The following is a 13,436-nucleotide window of genomic DNA, read 5'->3' as shown; positions in this document are numbered from 1 at the left end:
CATTCCCCCCCCCCCCCCCGCTTGGTAGCCTTGGGACATTAACTTAGGCTTAACATTCTAATTACTAGACTCAACACTAGTCTCTCCAACATGAAAGGGTGCATTTGTGTGGCAAAGAAAGTGATTTGTTGTAGACCAGTCAAAGTCAGGATCAGAGACAAGGGTATGCAGCTTATCCCTATTGGTTGACAGCTGCAACAATTCAGTACAATCCTAATATGTGATCTCGACAGGACGTCGATTCACATAAGAGGTGAGAGCAATGTAGGAAGAATTTATGTGGAGGTTTGCGTAAAATTCAAAAAGAAGTTCATAACTAAAGGGGATTGCGTGGGTGAGAATAAAGAAAATAGAGGTGTGAGTGAAAAGATCCAATACCGAATAGGAGAGATAGGCTGGATTGATTATTCATGAGAGAGTAATGCTACACTCTTTATAATGATGGTAGGTAGCCTGATCGTCTGCCTCCTGAAAATGAGGGTCCAACATTCCCCTCAAGGAGCTGACAGACGTCTGACGAGCATGCTTTCCGCCAGCCATTTAGAAGAAAAAGCATGGAAATAGTAAGGAACAGCAAGTAGTAAGCCAAGGAGAAGGTGTGAAGAAAAAATGGTTGAATTTGGACTCTATTTAAAGAATCAGCCCGATCATCTAGGTCGATCGCAAGATCATTCAGGACGATCAGGTGCAATTATTGTGACCGGCAGATTGGTCAAAAAGGTAGTCTGGTCGTCTGGGATGATCAGACATTGTCCGGGATGATTAGACACAAACGATCATCTCGAGGAGTTAGGCTGGACGACCATTGAAAAAGCATATCGTCCAGGCTGATTATGTGGATCATCCAGGATGATGCTCAATAATGGATCGTACCGCCAAATTTAAAATATTTTAAATCATGCACCACGTGTATCATCCAGGATGATTGTCCAAAAATGGATCGTCCCAGGCAAAATTATTGATTTTAAACGTGCTGACATGTGTATCATCCAGGATGAATAGGTTTATTGGACGAGATGATAACCAATAAATGCATCGACCGGGATGAAAAAGGTATCGGCCAGGACGACCAAGATGATTGTATTAGAGGATGATCATATCATCTAGGACAATAAAGTATCCTCTAGGATGATGAGAGTAGAAAAGTTATGATATTCAGTAGATGGAGTTTTTGATGGAAAAAGAATGTATCGTCCACAATAAAGATATTGACCAGGATGATGTGACAAAATTTTGAACTCAAAGGAAGGATGGAGATGATCAGAGAAGGCCCAAAAATAATAAAATCAACTAAGAAAAACAACGAAAAAACATAAAAAAGGCATAAAAACTAGCAATGAAACAAGTTTTTTTTTTAATTAGTAAGGCATGCATATGATAAATGCTCCAAATAATTAAATTTTAAAGATTTATAAGATCAATGAGTTAACAAAGTCGAAATCTGAAAATGGTAGAATATCCGATCCTATTAACCCTAGCTCGGACTTCTTTCAGGGAAAAATCATCTTTTGACAACAAAAGACCTAACTCGAAATAAACTAATTGGAAAAAAAGATCCATTTAAAACTTGCTCCAAAGAAAATATCTTATAGAATAATATACCAAAGCAATTTATCTCAATCATGGAATTTAAAATCAAGCCTTTGAAAATATCAAGTAACCCATGAATTCTTCTAAAATTTTAAAGTATGAAAGAGGGGTAAGCTTGTCTTTTGTAAGCTCATTTTGTGCCTCTTATCAATTTGAATGGCGCTTTTTGCGCATCTTTTGATTTTTGAATACACTTTTGTGTATATTTTTTTTTTCAATTTGGTGTCATTGCGCATCTTTTTATTTTTGGCATCATTGACCTTTTTATTTTTTGTTCTTGCAAGCTAGATCCCTTTTCAAAAACTCTTAAAATATATTTAGTTGTGAGTAGATCTTCCAGTTATTAGAGAAGAGAAATTCACTCTCTAATATAAGGAAGAATAGACCACAAAGCAGACTTTAGTAATTATATGATAAATGAAATGGCAAGATTTCAAATAACTTGAAAGATATATAAAAACTTTGAATATTATAAATATAAGGTAGATTATTATAGCAAGATAGAAAAGATATTAATTTCAAAAACCAGTTGTTAATTTGAGATATTCTTTAGTTTAGAAAATAAAATTATACCACTAAAAGAGATTAAAGGGAGAGAAACCATCAACGGTGTTTCTCCCTTTAACTGATTTAGAATGTTAAAAAATTGACTATAAATCTCCAAAAATAAAAACAAAGAGAAAATATCATAAAGCAAAAAGAAATCAAAGAAAAAGCAACTATAATAGCAAATATGAAAAGTTAACACAAACTAAGGTAAAAAATAATAACACTCAATAGAGTAGAAATATGCAATTCAAAATTTTATTTAGCAGCAAGTTTAAGCAATTTTATGAGCCGCGAGCCTTTTTCCAAGTATCATATGCTCTCACGAGATCTTTGGTGAGAGCACACCTGCAAAATCATCAAATGTCAGATTTAGGAACCCAAATAGGTTTAGGTTCCTTCTTATGAAAAGAAGAATGTGATGCATGAGTGTTATGTAGTGAATTATGCAATTTGGGTCTCCATACCCAATGTATACTACGGTGAATGGTGCAAGTATGTGCTATGTGTCCTAACATGCAAACATGAAAAACATCTAACTCTAAGAAAAGGATTTCTTAATCAGCTTGGGTTGTAATACCTCTTCCTAGTTCTTGGCTTTGGATCAAATGTGGGTGTCATCCAATTTTTCTTACAAGCATCCAATTCAGCTTTAAACCTCAAGTGAGCATTTTCTAAATCAATCTCCAAACAGTGCTTTTTATGCTCATATTCTTTAGTAGAATCTTTAAAATTAGATTCAAGCGAGGTGTATGAAGCTTTAAAAGAATCACGCTCAATTATTAATTCAGAATGCTTTTTATTTTAATCATCAAATTCATCAAGTAGAGATATGTGATTGTTATTAATTTGAAAGTGATCTTTACTAAAAATTTCATGCACTTTTTGTAAATTCAAAAACTCCAATTTCAAACCAGCGTGAGTTTTCTTAAGTTTTCTATATGATGCATGGATTTTCTCACATATTTCAAGCAATTGGTCATAGGTTGGTCGGTGTACCTCTTCTTAGTCAGATTGTTCAAAATCATCAGCCATTAAGCAAAAGTTTGTTGTCTCCTCTTCAGGTTCAGTCTCAGATGAGTTAGATGCAGACTCCGCCCAGAAAGCTTTTTGGGCTCATTTCTTATCCTTTCTAAACTTTGGTTTCTTTTCATTCTTTTCTTTGCTTGAGTGATCCTGAAGTGTAGGAAAATTAGCTCTGACCTGTCCAGGCTTCCTGCATTCAAAACAAATAACATCAGAAGAACCATTGTAAAAATGTAGACATGCGAGTTTTTCAAAAATCAAAAGGAATATTATCAAACAAAGGTGGTCGAGTAATAGAACACCGTTCAACAGTATTACAATTTTCGTTGCTAGACATGGATCAAATTTTAAAAAGTTTTCAAACTTTGTTTTTATGAATCCCACTCTGTTACCACTTGAAAGTTTGTTAGGGATGTTAAGCCCTTAAGAATTAGCCTAAGGCTAACCAAGAGGGGGGTGAATTGGTTTTTTTAAAAAAATTTCTTTAGGTAAAGCACAAAATTAAAACCAAAACAATTCACCATAAGAGTAGTGGATGCGAAAATTTAATGCGAAAGTAAAACAAAGAAAGATCTCATCAAATTTATAGTAGTTCGGTCAAACCTTGACCTACGTCCACTCCCCGGAGGCACCCTATGAGTATTACACCAATTAAGAGTCTCTCCTTTAACTCCCAAAGCTAGGCAGAGAAGCCTTTACAACAAACTCCTTTTCACCAACCTCGGTGTAGCAGAGAACCGACTCCTTTTACTTCCTCCTTAAGCGGGTAGAGAACTCGGACCTTTTATTGAAGTAGACCTTCCAAGAACCTCCCAAGGATGAAGGACGAAGAACGGAGATGACGACTTGGAATCTTGCTTGGAGCAACCTTTGTAAACCCTCTCATAAACTCCCCCTCACAAGTTCCTCTCTCTCCTCTCTCTCTCTCTCTCTCTCCCCCCCCCCCCTCTCCCAAGGCTCTCTCAGGTCAAGACAGCAGCACTCAAAGTCTTATTACATGAGAAAATTTAGATCCTTTAAATAGAATTTCAATAATTGATATTGTCATCCAGGATGATGGGAATATCATCCTGGCCGATCAGTACAAAGTAAGCTCAATCAGCCAGGATGATTTGGGATGATCAGAAAAAAATTAGTTACATCGTCTAGGCCGATACAATATCGTCTTGGCTGATTAGATTAAATTCTAGTATAATTGTCCTGAACATTACCCATAATAGAGTCTAGCCGATGTCAATCATCTTAGACATCGTCCCGACCGATGCTGTGATCGGCCCGGCCGATGTGATCGTATCAATCAGCCTTAATTGCTTTCCATAATTTCCAGATTAATTTAGGCATATATATGCTGCATCGTCCATGTCGATGTTGAGTTCATCATGGCCGATGAATTAAAATAAAGAATACCTAAATTGATCATGGCGGCTGATTCTTTCTGATTTAAGCCTATCGTCCTGGCTGATAAAAGGATCATCCAGGATGATTTGCTTAATGATGGCTGCTTAACCAGGATGCCCTAATTAGTGTTTCTATTTTTAGTTGGATCATCCTGGCCAATATGAACATCGTCCAGGCCGATGTATTCAAAACAGAAAAACTCAAAAAACCCCTCAAGTGTGTGTGCAAGGTTATTTAGCATTAGGAACCACTTTTACAATTGACTCAAGAAAAAGAAAAATACTACAGACTAACTCAACCTAAATCTACTCAATCTTGAGCTGGTCTTGAGTTGTGTTCGATCTTGTGGACCTGAAAATTTAGTAGGCAAGGGAGTCGTAGAAAAACATGAATGTTTGCTATCATCAAAATTCTAATCCATAATCTCAAATTTTCAACAGGTTCAAAAGGTTTTATTTGACATTTGAAGTCTATTAGAGATGGTTTTAGGGGTAAAAATGGTCTAAATGGTCAAAGTGATCATTTAGGCCCTAAAAGGGCTACTAGGTCAACCATGGTTAACTTAGTCAATTAGATTGATTTAGGATTTATGTTTAAGACCTATGCACTCTTATTGATGTTTAAGATGTATTGGAAGAGATTCTAAAGTTGATTTTACTGGGCCTTGTTGAAGTTTGGATAAAACTTAAAAATTGCCCTTAAGGGGCATTTTGGTCATTTTGACCTCATTTCAACTAGGGGCCAAAGTGGGTCCACCAAAATATATTTTACTACTCAACATATCATGATTAAGGTTTTGGATGTGGTTATAGGCTATGGAGAAGGCTCTAAGGTCAAATTTTATTTGATGGCAAGACTAGTGGCATAGGTTGTAAATATTTTAAGGTTTTGTAACCTTTTGATATAGATTCAGTTTCTAGTGATAAAGGTCTCAAAAGGCGTTCAAATTTGGAGGTTATATCTTATGGATAATCCTAATCAATATGAAACTGATAGATCATAATTTAGGGGTAATTTTACTTGGGTTTGAAATGTTTGAAAAATCACTAAAAAGGCTTTCAGGACATAGCCCTTTAGCCAAGATTTCATTTTGATTTCTAGATTTGAGTTAAGTTTTGGATTTGATTTCCTAAATTTTGATTATCTACTTCACTCAAAATTAACTGGATGATTGAAAATGATTGGATGGGATTGGAACTAGATTGAAAACTGGTTTGAAGGTTGGATTGAAGTTTGATGTAGAGTTTGGACTTTGAATTTAATTGAAGTCTTGATTTTGATTGGCTTTAGATTCTTGATTTATTTTAGGTTTGGGTTAAAGTCTGGATTAAGGTATGGATTAAGAACTGGATTTAAAGTTTGAGTTGATAATTAGACTAAACTTTATGTTCAAAGTTGAGTTGAGTTTAAAGTCTAGGATTTTAAAATTAATTTGGTCAAGCGTGTTGATTCTTATTGAATATAGAATAAGTTTTAAATATAAACTAATGTCCCAAGGCTAACTAAGAGGGGGATGAATTGGTAAATTAAAAATTCTCTTGGATTTTAAAAAATTTGAAACCGTTGATTTACGAAGGAAGTTAATATAAAGTTTTTAAATAAATATTTTCAACCATAAGATAAAAATAACATGTAGAAAAATAAGCAATGGAAATATAAATGATGCAAAGATTTATAGTGGTTCGATAAAACACAGCCTACATCCACTCCCTGATGTCTCCCACTTCAGGAATTGCACTATTACCAAAGTGACTCTCTTTTTTCCTCCACAGCAAGGAGGAGAAGCCTTTACAAAACTCTCTTCCACCAATCCCCAGTGCGGCAAAGAATCATCATCCTTTCATACCCTCCAAGTATAAGCAAAGAATCTTCATCCTTTCACACCCTCCATGTGTAGGCAGAGTACCTTCGATTGTTCACACTCTCCAAGTGTCAGTAGAGAATCATCATCCTTTCACACCCTATAAGTGCTGGCAGAGAATCCTCCAAGTGTAGGAAGAAAACTTTCATCCTTTCACACCCTCCAAGTATAGGCAGAGTACCTTCATCTGTTCACACTCTCTATGTGTCGGTAGAGAATGAACTTCTTTTTACACCCTCCATGTATCGATAAAGAACTATCATCCTTTCACACCCTCCAAGTGTATACAGAGAACCATTGGTTGTTCACACTTTTCAAGTGTCGGTAGAGAACCGAATATTCTTTAAAGATCTTCTCACAAGCAATCTAGAAAGATAAGTGGAAGAGTGAAAAAAAACAAATCATACACAGAGATCCTTACCTTTGAGTAACCTTATGAACCCTTCACACTCCACTAGAAAGAAATCTCTCTCAAACACTCTCGTACTGTCTCCTTCAATTGGCCTTGAAAAATCAGGAATCAAAGATTTTTAACGTCAATCTTTAATGGACCTTTTATACAAAAGGCACAAAAAACTGTCCAGAAAACTGAATTTTTTAATTTTGAGCGTGTACAATCATACTGTATGATCATATATTCATACGTACAAAAATTACAAATATTATTATGTGCGAACCTGTTGTGAATCAGTATGAAATCATTTTGTACGTGATCATTATTCACTATGAACTAAGTTCATCCAAGAAAAACAGTTATAAAACTAAATTTTTGTATGTACAAAACATCAGGATGAAATGAGCAAGAACAAACCCAAGACGTTCGTCTTGGTATGAAATAAGAATCATCCAGTATGATCCATACTTAAAAAAATAAAAAAATATGAGAGAACAAAACAGAGGCGTTCATCCCTGTACAAAAATTTGGATCGTCCTGTACGATCTTCATCCAAGAACAAAATAGCTGTGTTTGTCCCTATACAAAAATTTTGATCGTCCCGTACGATCTTCGTCCAAGAACAAAATAAAGGTGTTCGTCCCTGTACAAAAAATTTTATTGTCCCGTACGATCTTTGTCCAAGAATAAAATAGAGGCGTTCATCCCTGTACAAAAATTTGGATCATCCCATATGATCTTTGTCCGAGAATAAAACTGAGGCATTCATCCCTGTATGAAAATTTGGATTGTCCCGTACGAACCATACTTAGAAAAAATATTTTTATTTCTATTCCTTCAATTGCTCATTGGAAAAAATAGCTGACCAGATCATCTCGTACGAAGTGATATCGTACAATATGATCAATTTAAAAAATAGAATTTCAAACTCTCCCAGCGTGTGTGTGTGTGTGTGTGTGTGCTCAGTTACTGAATTACAATTTTACTCTTTCAAACTCAATAAAATATAAAATATAGACTTTAATTACAATAAACTTTAAACTAATCTTGAGTTGAAGTCTTCAACAATCTATAGTATGATTTCCATAAAACATTAGTACACACAAGAGAAAAATAATTCTTCTAAAATATCTTAGCATAAATAATAATCAAAGCAATAATATTTGGAATCATCAAAAACATACAAGCTGCAAGAATATCAAACATGCAAAACAAAGAAGCAACTATCTCAACAATCTTCCCATTTTTGATGATGACAAAATAATTATTTTTTGAATAAAATTGAAAAAGCTAAATTTCTCCTTACCCCCTAAATGAATAAGCATATGAATATTAGGCAAATTTCTACTAATAACAAATCAATTTTTTTTTTGTTTTAATTTTTTATAAAAAAACCACAAAACACTCCAAACAGTCACAAAAATACTTCAAATAGAAAAATATAAAATTAAAACAACTCTATCAAATACTAAAAAACAAATATAAATAAACAAACAAATAATATTTCTCCCCCTTTTTGACAACAACAAAAAGAAGGAAGAATAAAAAACATAAGAAATGAAAGAAATCATATGAGAAACCTTTGGTAATTGATCTTGAAAGAGAATGAATTATAGTTGCAATAATAAGATTAATGTTCATTAGAGAAAAATAAAGATTCATAACATTTATATTAAAATATAACATATACAAGATAAATATATCAAGGTCATGAAAAAATCTAAACAATTAGATAAGGAGAATTATAACAAAAGTGACGAAAAAAAGATTAGTTAAAGTTAATTTTTAATACAAAATATAATTGAACATTAGATTGATTTGAATTTAAGGATTAAAAGATAGAGGAAAGAACATTTATCAATACATTTGTTTGGGGGTATTGCGTATCTTATCAAATATTTGTGGCACACTTTATGCATCTTTTTATATTTGAACTAATTTTGTGCCTCTTTTCAATTTACGAACTATTGCACATTCTTTCAATTTTTGTACATTTGTACAATTCTAAATTTTTAATATATCTTTCCAAAATCAATAATCTAAAAACTCAAACTTCTCTAAGTACAAAGATAATTATATTGAAAAGAGAAATAAGAAATAATAAGACATCAAAATTGCAATAATAATATTAAAATTTTGTATGCCTAAAAAGAACATAAGATTGATACCCTTCACTTGATCGACTTATAACTTAACTTATATTTTTGAAAAATTAGATTTCCTAATGAAATTATTTTTTATATTGCTTTTCAAATTATAATGCTTTATAGAATAATTAAGCCAGGATTATCATATAGGCAAATATATAGGCAAACTAGAATTTCAAACATAGTACAAAAATAATTAGATAAAACAAGACATTTTTTATTGATATCAATTTTAAAAAGGTGTATAATGAAGCACAACTGATATCAATACATAAAACTAAAAAAATAAGACAACATAATAGCAAGTACAAAAAATATTGAAGTCATCACATCACATCACTAAGAACTGGCAAAGATAACATGCAAGAAGTACATATATAGATCTAAGGGGCCCTAGTCTGGAGGAGGTGGCTGGTTGAAGATAGTAAAATAGCTACTCATCATAGCCACATTGGTGTTCACTGAGTCAAGCTGACCTTGAATCTAACCCATATCATATTAATATTATGCATCTTGTTGATTTAGATGAGTCTGAATTTGATTAAAGCGTTGATCAAAATTACTCTCTAGTCGATCAAAATGCTGGACCATCTCCTGAAAGTCAGGTCCATAAATAGGCACAGGTACAGGTGTAGGTGCTCCCCCTTCTCTTTCATAATCCTCACTTATATCATCTCTCCCAAAAAGTGCTCGAAATGAAGCATCAGTAAAGTAGATAAGCATTTTAAGTTAAGGATCAGGATGAACAAGATTATACTTCTTCTCAAGGATATATGTCACTAGGTGTCTTAAGGTAATGTTTTTCTTCCTCTTATATGAGACATGTCTAATTTCAGAAAGGCCAAAAATATAATCAATAATAAGTTGGGCTTCATCAATTGGTTGTCCAGTCATCATAAGATAAGTGATAGTGGACAAAAGAGGAGTAATATTAATACGGTCACCATTTTTAGGAATTATGTAGGTTCTAAGGACATGCTGGATTATCCTTTATTTTTGGTTCAAAGTAGAGACCCTAGACAAATGACATGCTTATTCAATCCCTCTAATAACTTTATTTATTTTAGTCTAGTCAAAATTAGATGTAGAAGTCAAAGTGTGGGCTCTAACTCCTTGAGTCCTTAAGTTCAAAAAGGTTCCCAAATCTTCCTTAGTTATTTCTACCCTCTTCTTAAAAACAAAATATATGATCCTACTCACATCCTCACTAAATGACATGTTCGCAAAAAGTAGTGAAATGTTTCTTTGTTATAAGAATTAATTAAGGCAAGGATAAAAGTAAATTGTGTGGTAGCAAAAAGAGACATCACTTGAAAGTGAATATCCTCTTGAAGTAGAATTCAAGAGGGTGTAATTTTTGCAAAACAAAACCTAAGAAAGGATTACTCACTAGCTCTGCATAGAAAGTTGTCATCTCCACGACTGGAAGACGAACCCTTAATCAGTCTACCCCTCTTGCTAGAACTGGCCATTGCTAAGATTTAAAGGATTGGAAAAGGCTATTGCAGTGAATAATAATAAATTTCGAAGCCCTCCTATTTAAAGAAAAATAATCTTTCATATGTATGAAAAGAGGTTTGTACAGTACGATTCATGGTTTATACGTACGAAAATAAATTTCATATATACAAATGAATACGTTCAAAATGAAATGAGTTTTCATAATCACGCAAGTTACGAGGCATCATTTCATACAGGCTTTTTGACCATACGATTGTACAGAGGAACAGATGTTTGTCCAGGATGATCTATTATTTAAGATCATTTTAAGGATGGTTAGATTCATCCCACATATTGAATGACACGTGGTTCGTGCATATAAACTAGCGGTTCCTACGTATGATCAGTTATAGTAACTGATTCTTCCCGGATAACTATCTAGATACAAACATATGAATAAATACACATCATCTAGGATGATTCAAAGATCATATAGTATGATACATATTGGAAAATGCAAACATTACATAATCAGTTTAAAATAATGATCAAAATGGTATAGAATTCGTACATGACAAAAATAATTTTGCATAGTACGAATATAACACTTAGAAAAATTTGCACAGTTGATCAAAAACATGAAATTCAAAGTGAAAGCATTTCAAAATTACATAAAACATAAAAACAAAAACAAAAAATCAAAAAACATAACACAAAAACACATAAAGACACATATCAAGTTTGCAGAAAATTTTATTTAAGCATTAAGATCAATCACACCTTGTCTTGTTCTTAATGTGTTAAAGGTATCAAAGGCTAGTGGTTTTGTAAAAATATTTGTAAGTTAATTTTCAGTTGAAACATAGTTCAGTTCAATTTCTCCTTTGGATACATGATCCCTTATAAAATGATGCCTTATGTCTATATGTTTGGTTCTAGAACGTTGAATAGGATTTTTTTAAAATATAAATGGCACTAGTGTTATCACAATAAATTGGAATAGTGCATATTATAAATCCTAAGTCAATCAACTATTGTTTCAACCAAAAAACTTATGTCACATAACTTCCTAAGGCAATATTTTTAGCTCAGTAGTAGATAGGGCTATAGAATTCTATTTTCTACTGGACTAAGAAACTAAAGAATTTCCTATGAATTGATAAGTTCAAGATGTACTCTTCCTATCACCCCTACAACCTACAAAGTCTCAATCTGAATATCCAATTATTTTAAATGAAGAGCTAAGATTAGGATACCAATTCCCTAAGTTCTGAGTTCCCAAGAGATATCTCATAATCCTTTTTACTGCTATCAATTTTGCAAGTTTTCAATCATACATGATCCAACCACCATCCTAGTGGTATTATCTCCAAGTCTAACCCTACCTCCACTTTTGGCTTCCAGCGATATAAATTGCTTAGTGTCTCCAGTCATATACTTTGAGTAATCACTGTACAGGAACCAAATGCTATTATGAGGACTTGTATTAGAGCGTGCCTGTAAAGCTAACAAATGTTAGACCTAGAAATCCAAACAAGTTTGGATTCACCTTTTGGCAATTTAAATCTAGATGCATATATGATATGTCTAGCTTTATGCATCATTGGTTTCCACACTAAATGGGTTTTCCTACCTAGAGTATAGGTGTATGCTACATGTCCAAACATGCCATAAGAATAACATTTAACTCCAGGAAATAGATTTCTAAATCTTCTATAATTACTCTATCTCTTCCTGAGTTATAAAAATTTTGGATACAAAGTAGGATTACAAAAATCTTCAAGTGTTGGTGGTTTCTTATTTTTCTTGAGAACTTGAACTTTTAATTTCAAAAATGTGTTTAAATCTTTTAACACATTATTACTATAATTCAAATGATGCTCTCTATTTTTAGATTCATCCATAAAAGCTTTAAATTCTTTTTTCAATTTAACATAGGATGAATTTAAAATTTTATTTTCTTGTTCAAGTCATCAAATTAATCAAGTAAGCTCATGTGATTGTTATATATTAATGCATGATCTTTCCTAAGGATTTTGTGTTGTTTTTATAATTCTTATAATTCTAAATTCAGACTAGCATATATTTTCTTAAGCTTCCTATATGTGTCATGAATCTTTTCAGAAACTTCTAATATTTCATCATAGGTTAAGTCACATACCTCTTCTTGATTTGATTGATCAAGATTATAAGCCATTAAGGACAAATTGGTGACTTACTCCTATTTTCCTATTTCTCACAAATTTGAAGCTGAGTCCACCCAAAAGCTCTTTGGAATCTCTTCTTGCCCCTTTTCACATTTGGTTTCTCCTCTACCTTCTCATTTCTAGGAGTGGCTTTTAGGTTTGGGAAATATAATTTTATATGTCCAGGATTCCTATATTCATAAAAAATCACATCATTAGAAATCTTAACTTTCGTATTAAATTTACCTCTGTTTCACTACTGGCGTCTCCTCTGCTTCCTTTTAAGAAAGCTCCTGAATTGCTTAGTCATCAAGGCAATATTATCATCATACTTAGATTGTGATATATCACTCTCTGACTCCTCCACTTTTAGTGCAACGTTCTTCTCTTTTTATTATTCTCCTGCATCAACCTTTCTTTGACTCACTCCATGCTTGTAAGCAATTAGTGATCCAAGAAGATTGTCAATAGACTAAATATTTAGATCTTTAGACTCTATAATAGCAATTATTTATGCATCATAAGTAGTAGGCAAATAACAAAAAAATTTATTAACCATTTTAGCATTCGTCAGTTCCCTACCTAATGCATGCAAAGAAGTGACTATTTGAGTGAATCTTGTGTACATGTTAGAAATAGATTCATTAGGTTTCATGTGAAATAATTCATAATCATATAACAAGATGTTTAGTCTAGATTACCTTACTTCATTAGTCCCTTCATAAGTATTATAAAGTATATCCCATATGTCATTTCCACTTTTGCAAGTGGAAACCCACATGTAGTCTTCTGAGTTAAGTGCAAAAAAGAAATTGTTTAAACATTTTGCATTTAACTATGCTAAGTCA

Source organism: Dendrobium catenatum, unplaced genomic scaffold (assembly GCF_001605985.2).
Source record: "Dendrobium catenatum unplaced genomic scaffold, ASM160598v2 fragScaff_scaffold_169, whole genome shotgun sequence".
In the NCBI taxonomy this organism is placed as follows: Eukaryota; Viridiplantae; Streptophyta; class Magnoliopsida; order Asparagales; family Orchidaceae; genus Dendrobium; species Dendrobium catenatum.
The sequence above is the reverse complement of the archived record's forward strand: the minus strand, read 5'-3'. Positions refer to the sequence as shown.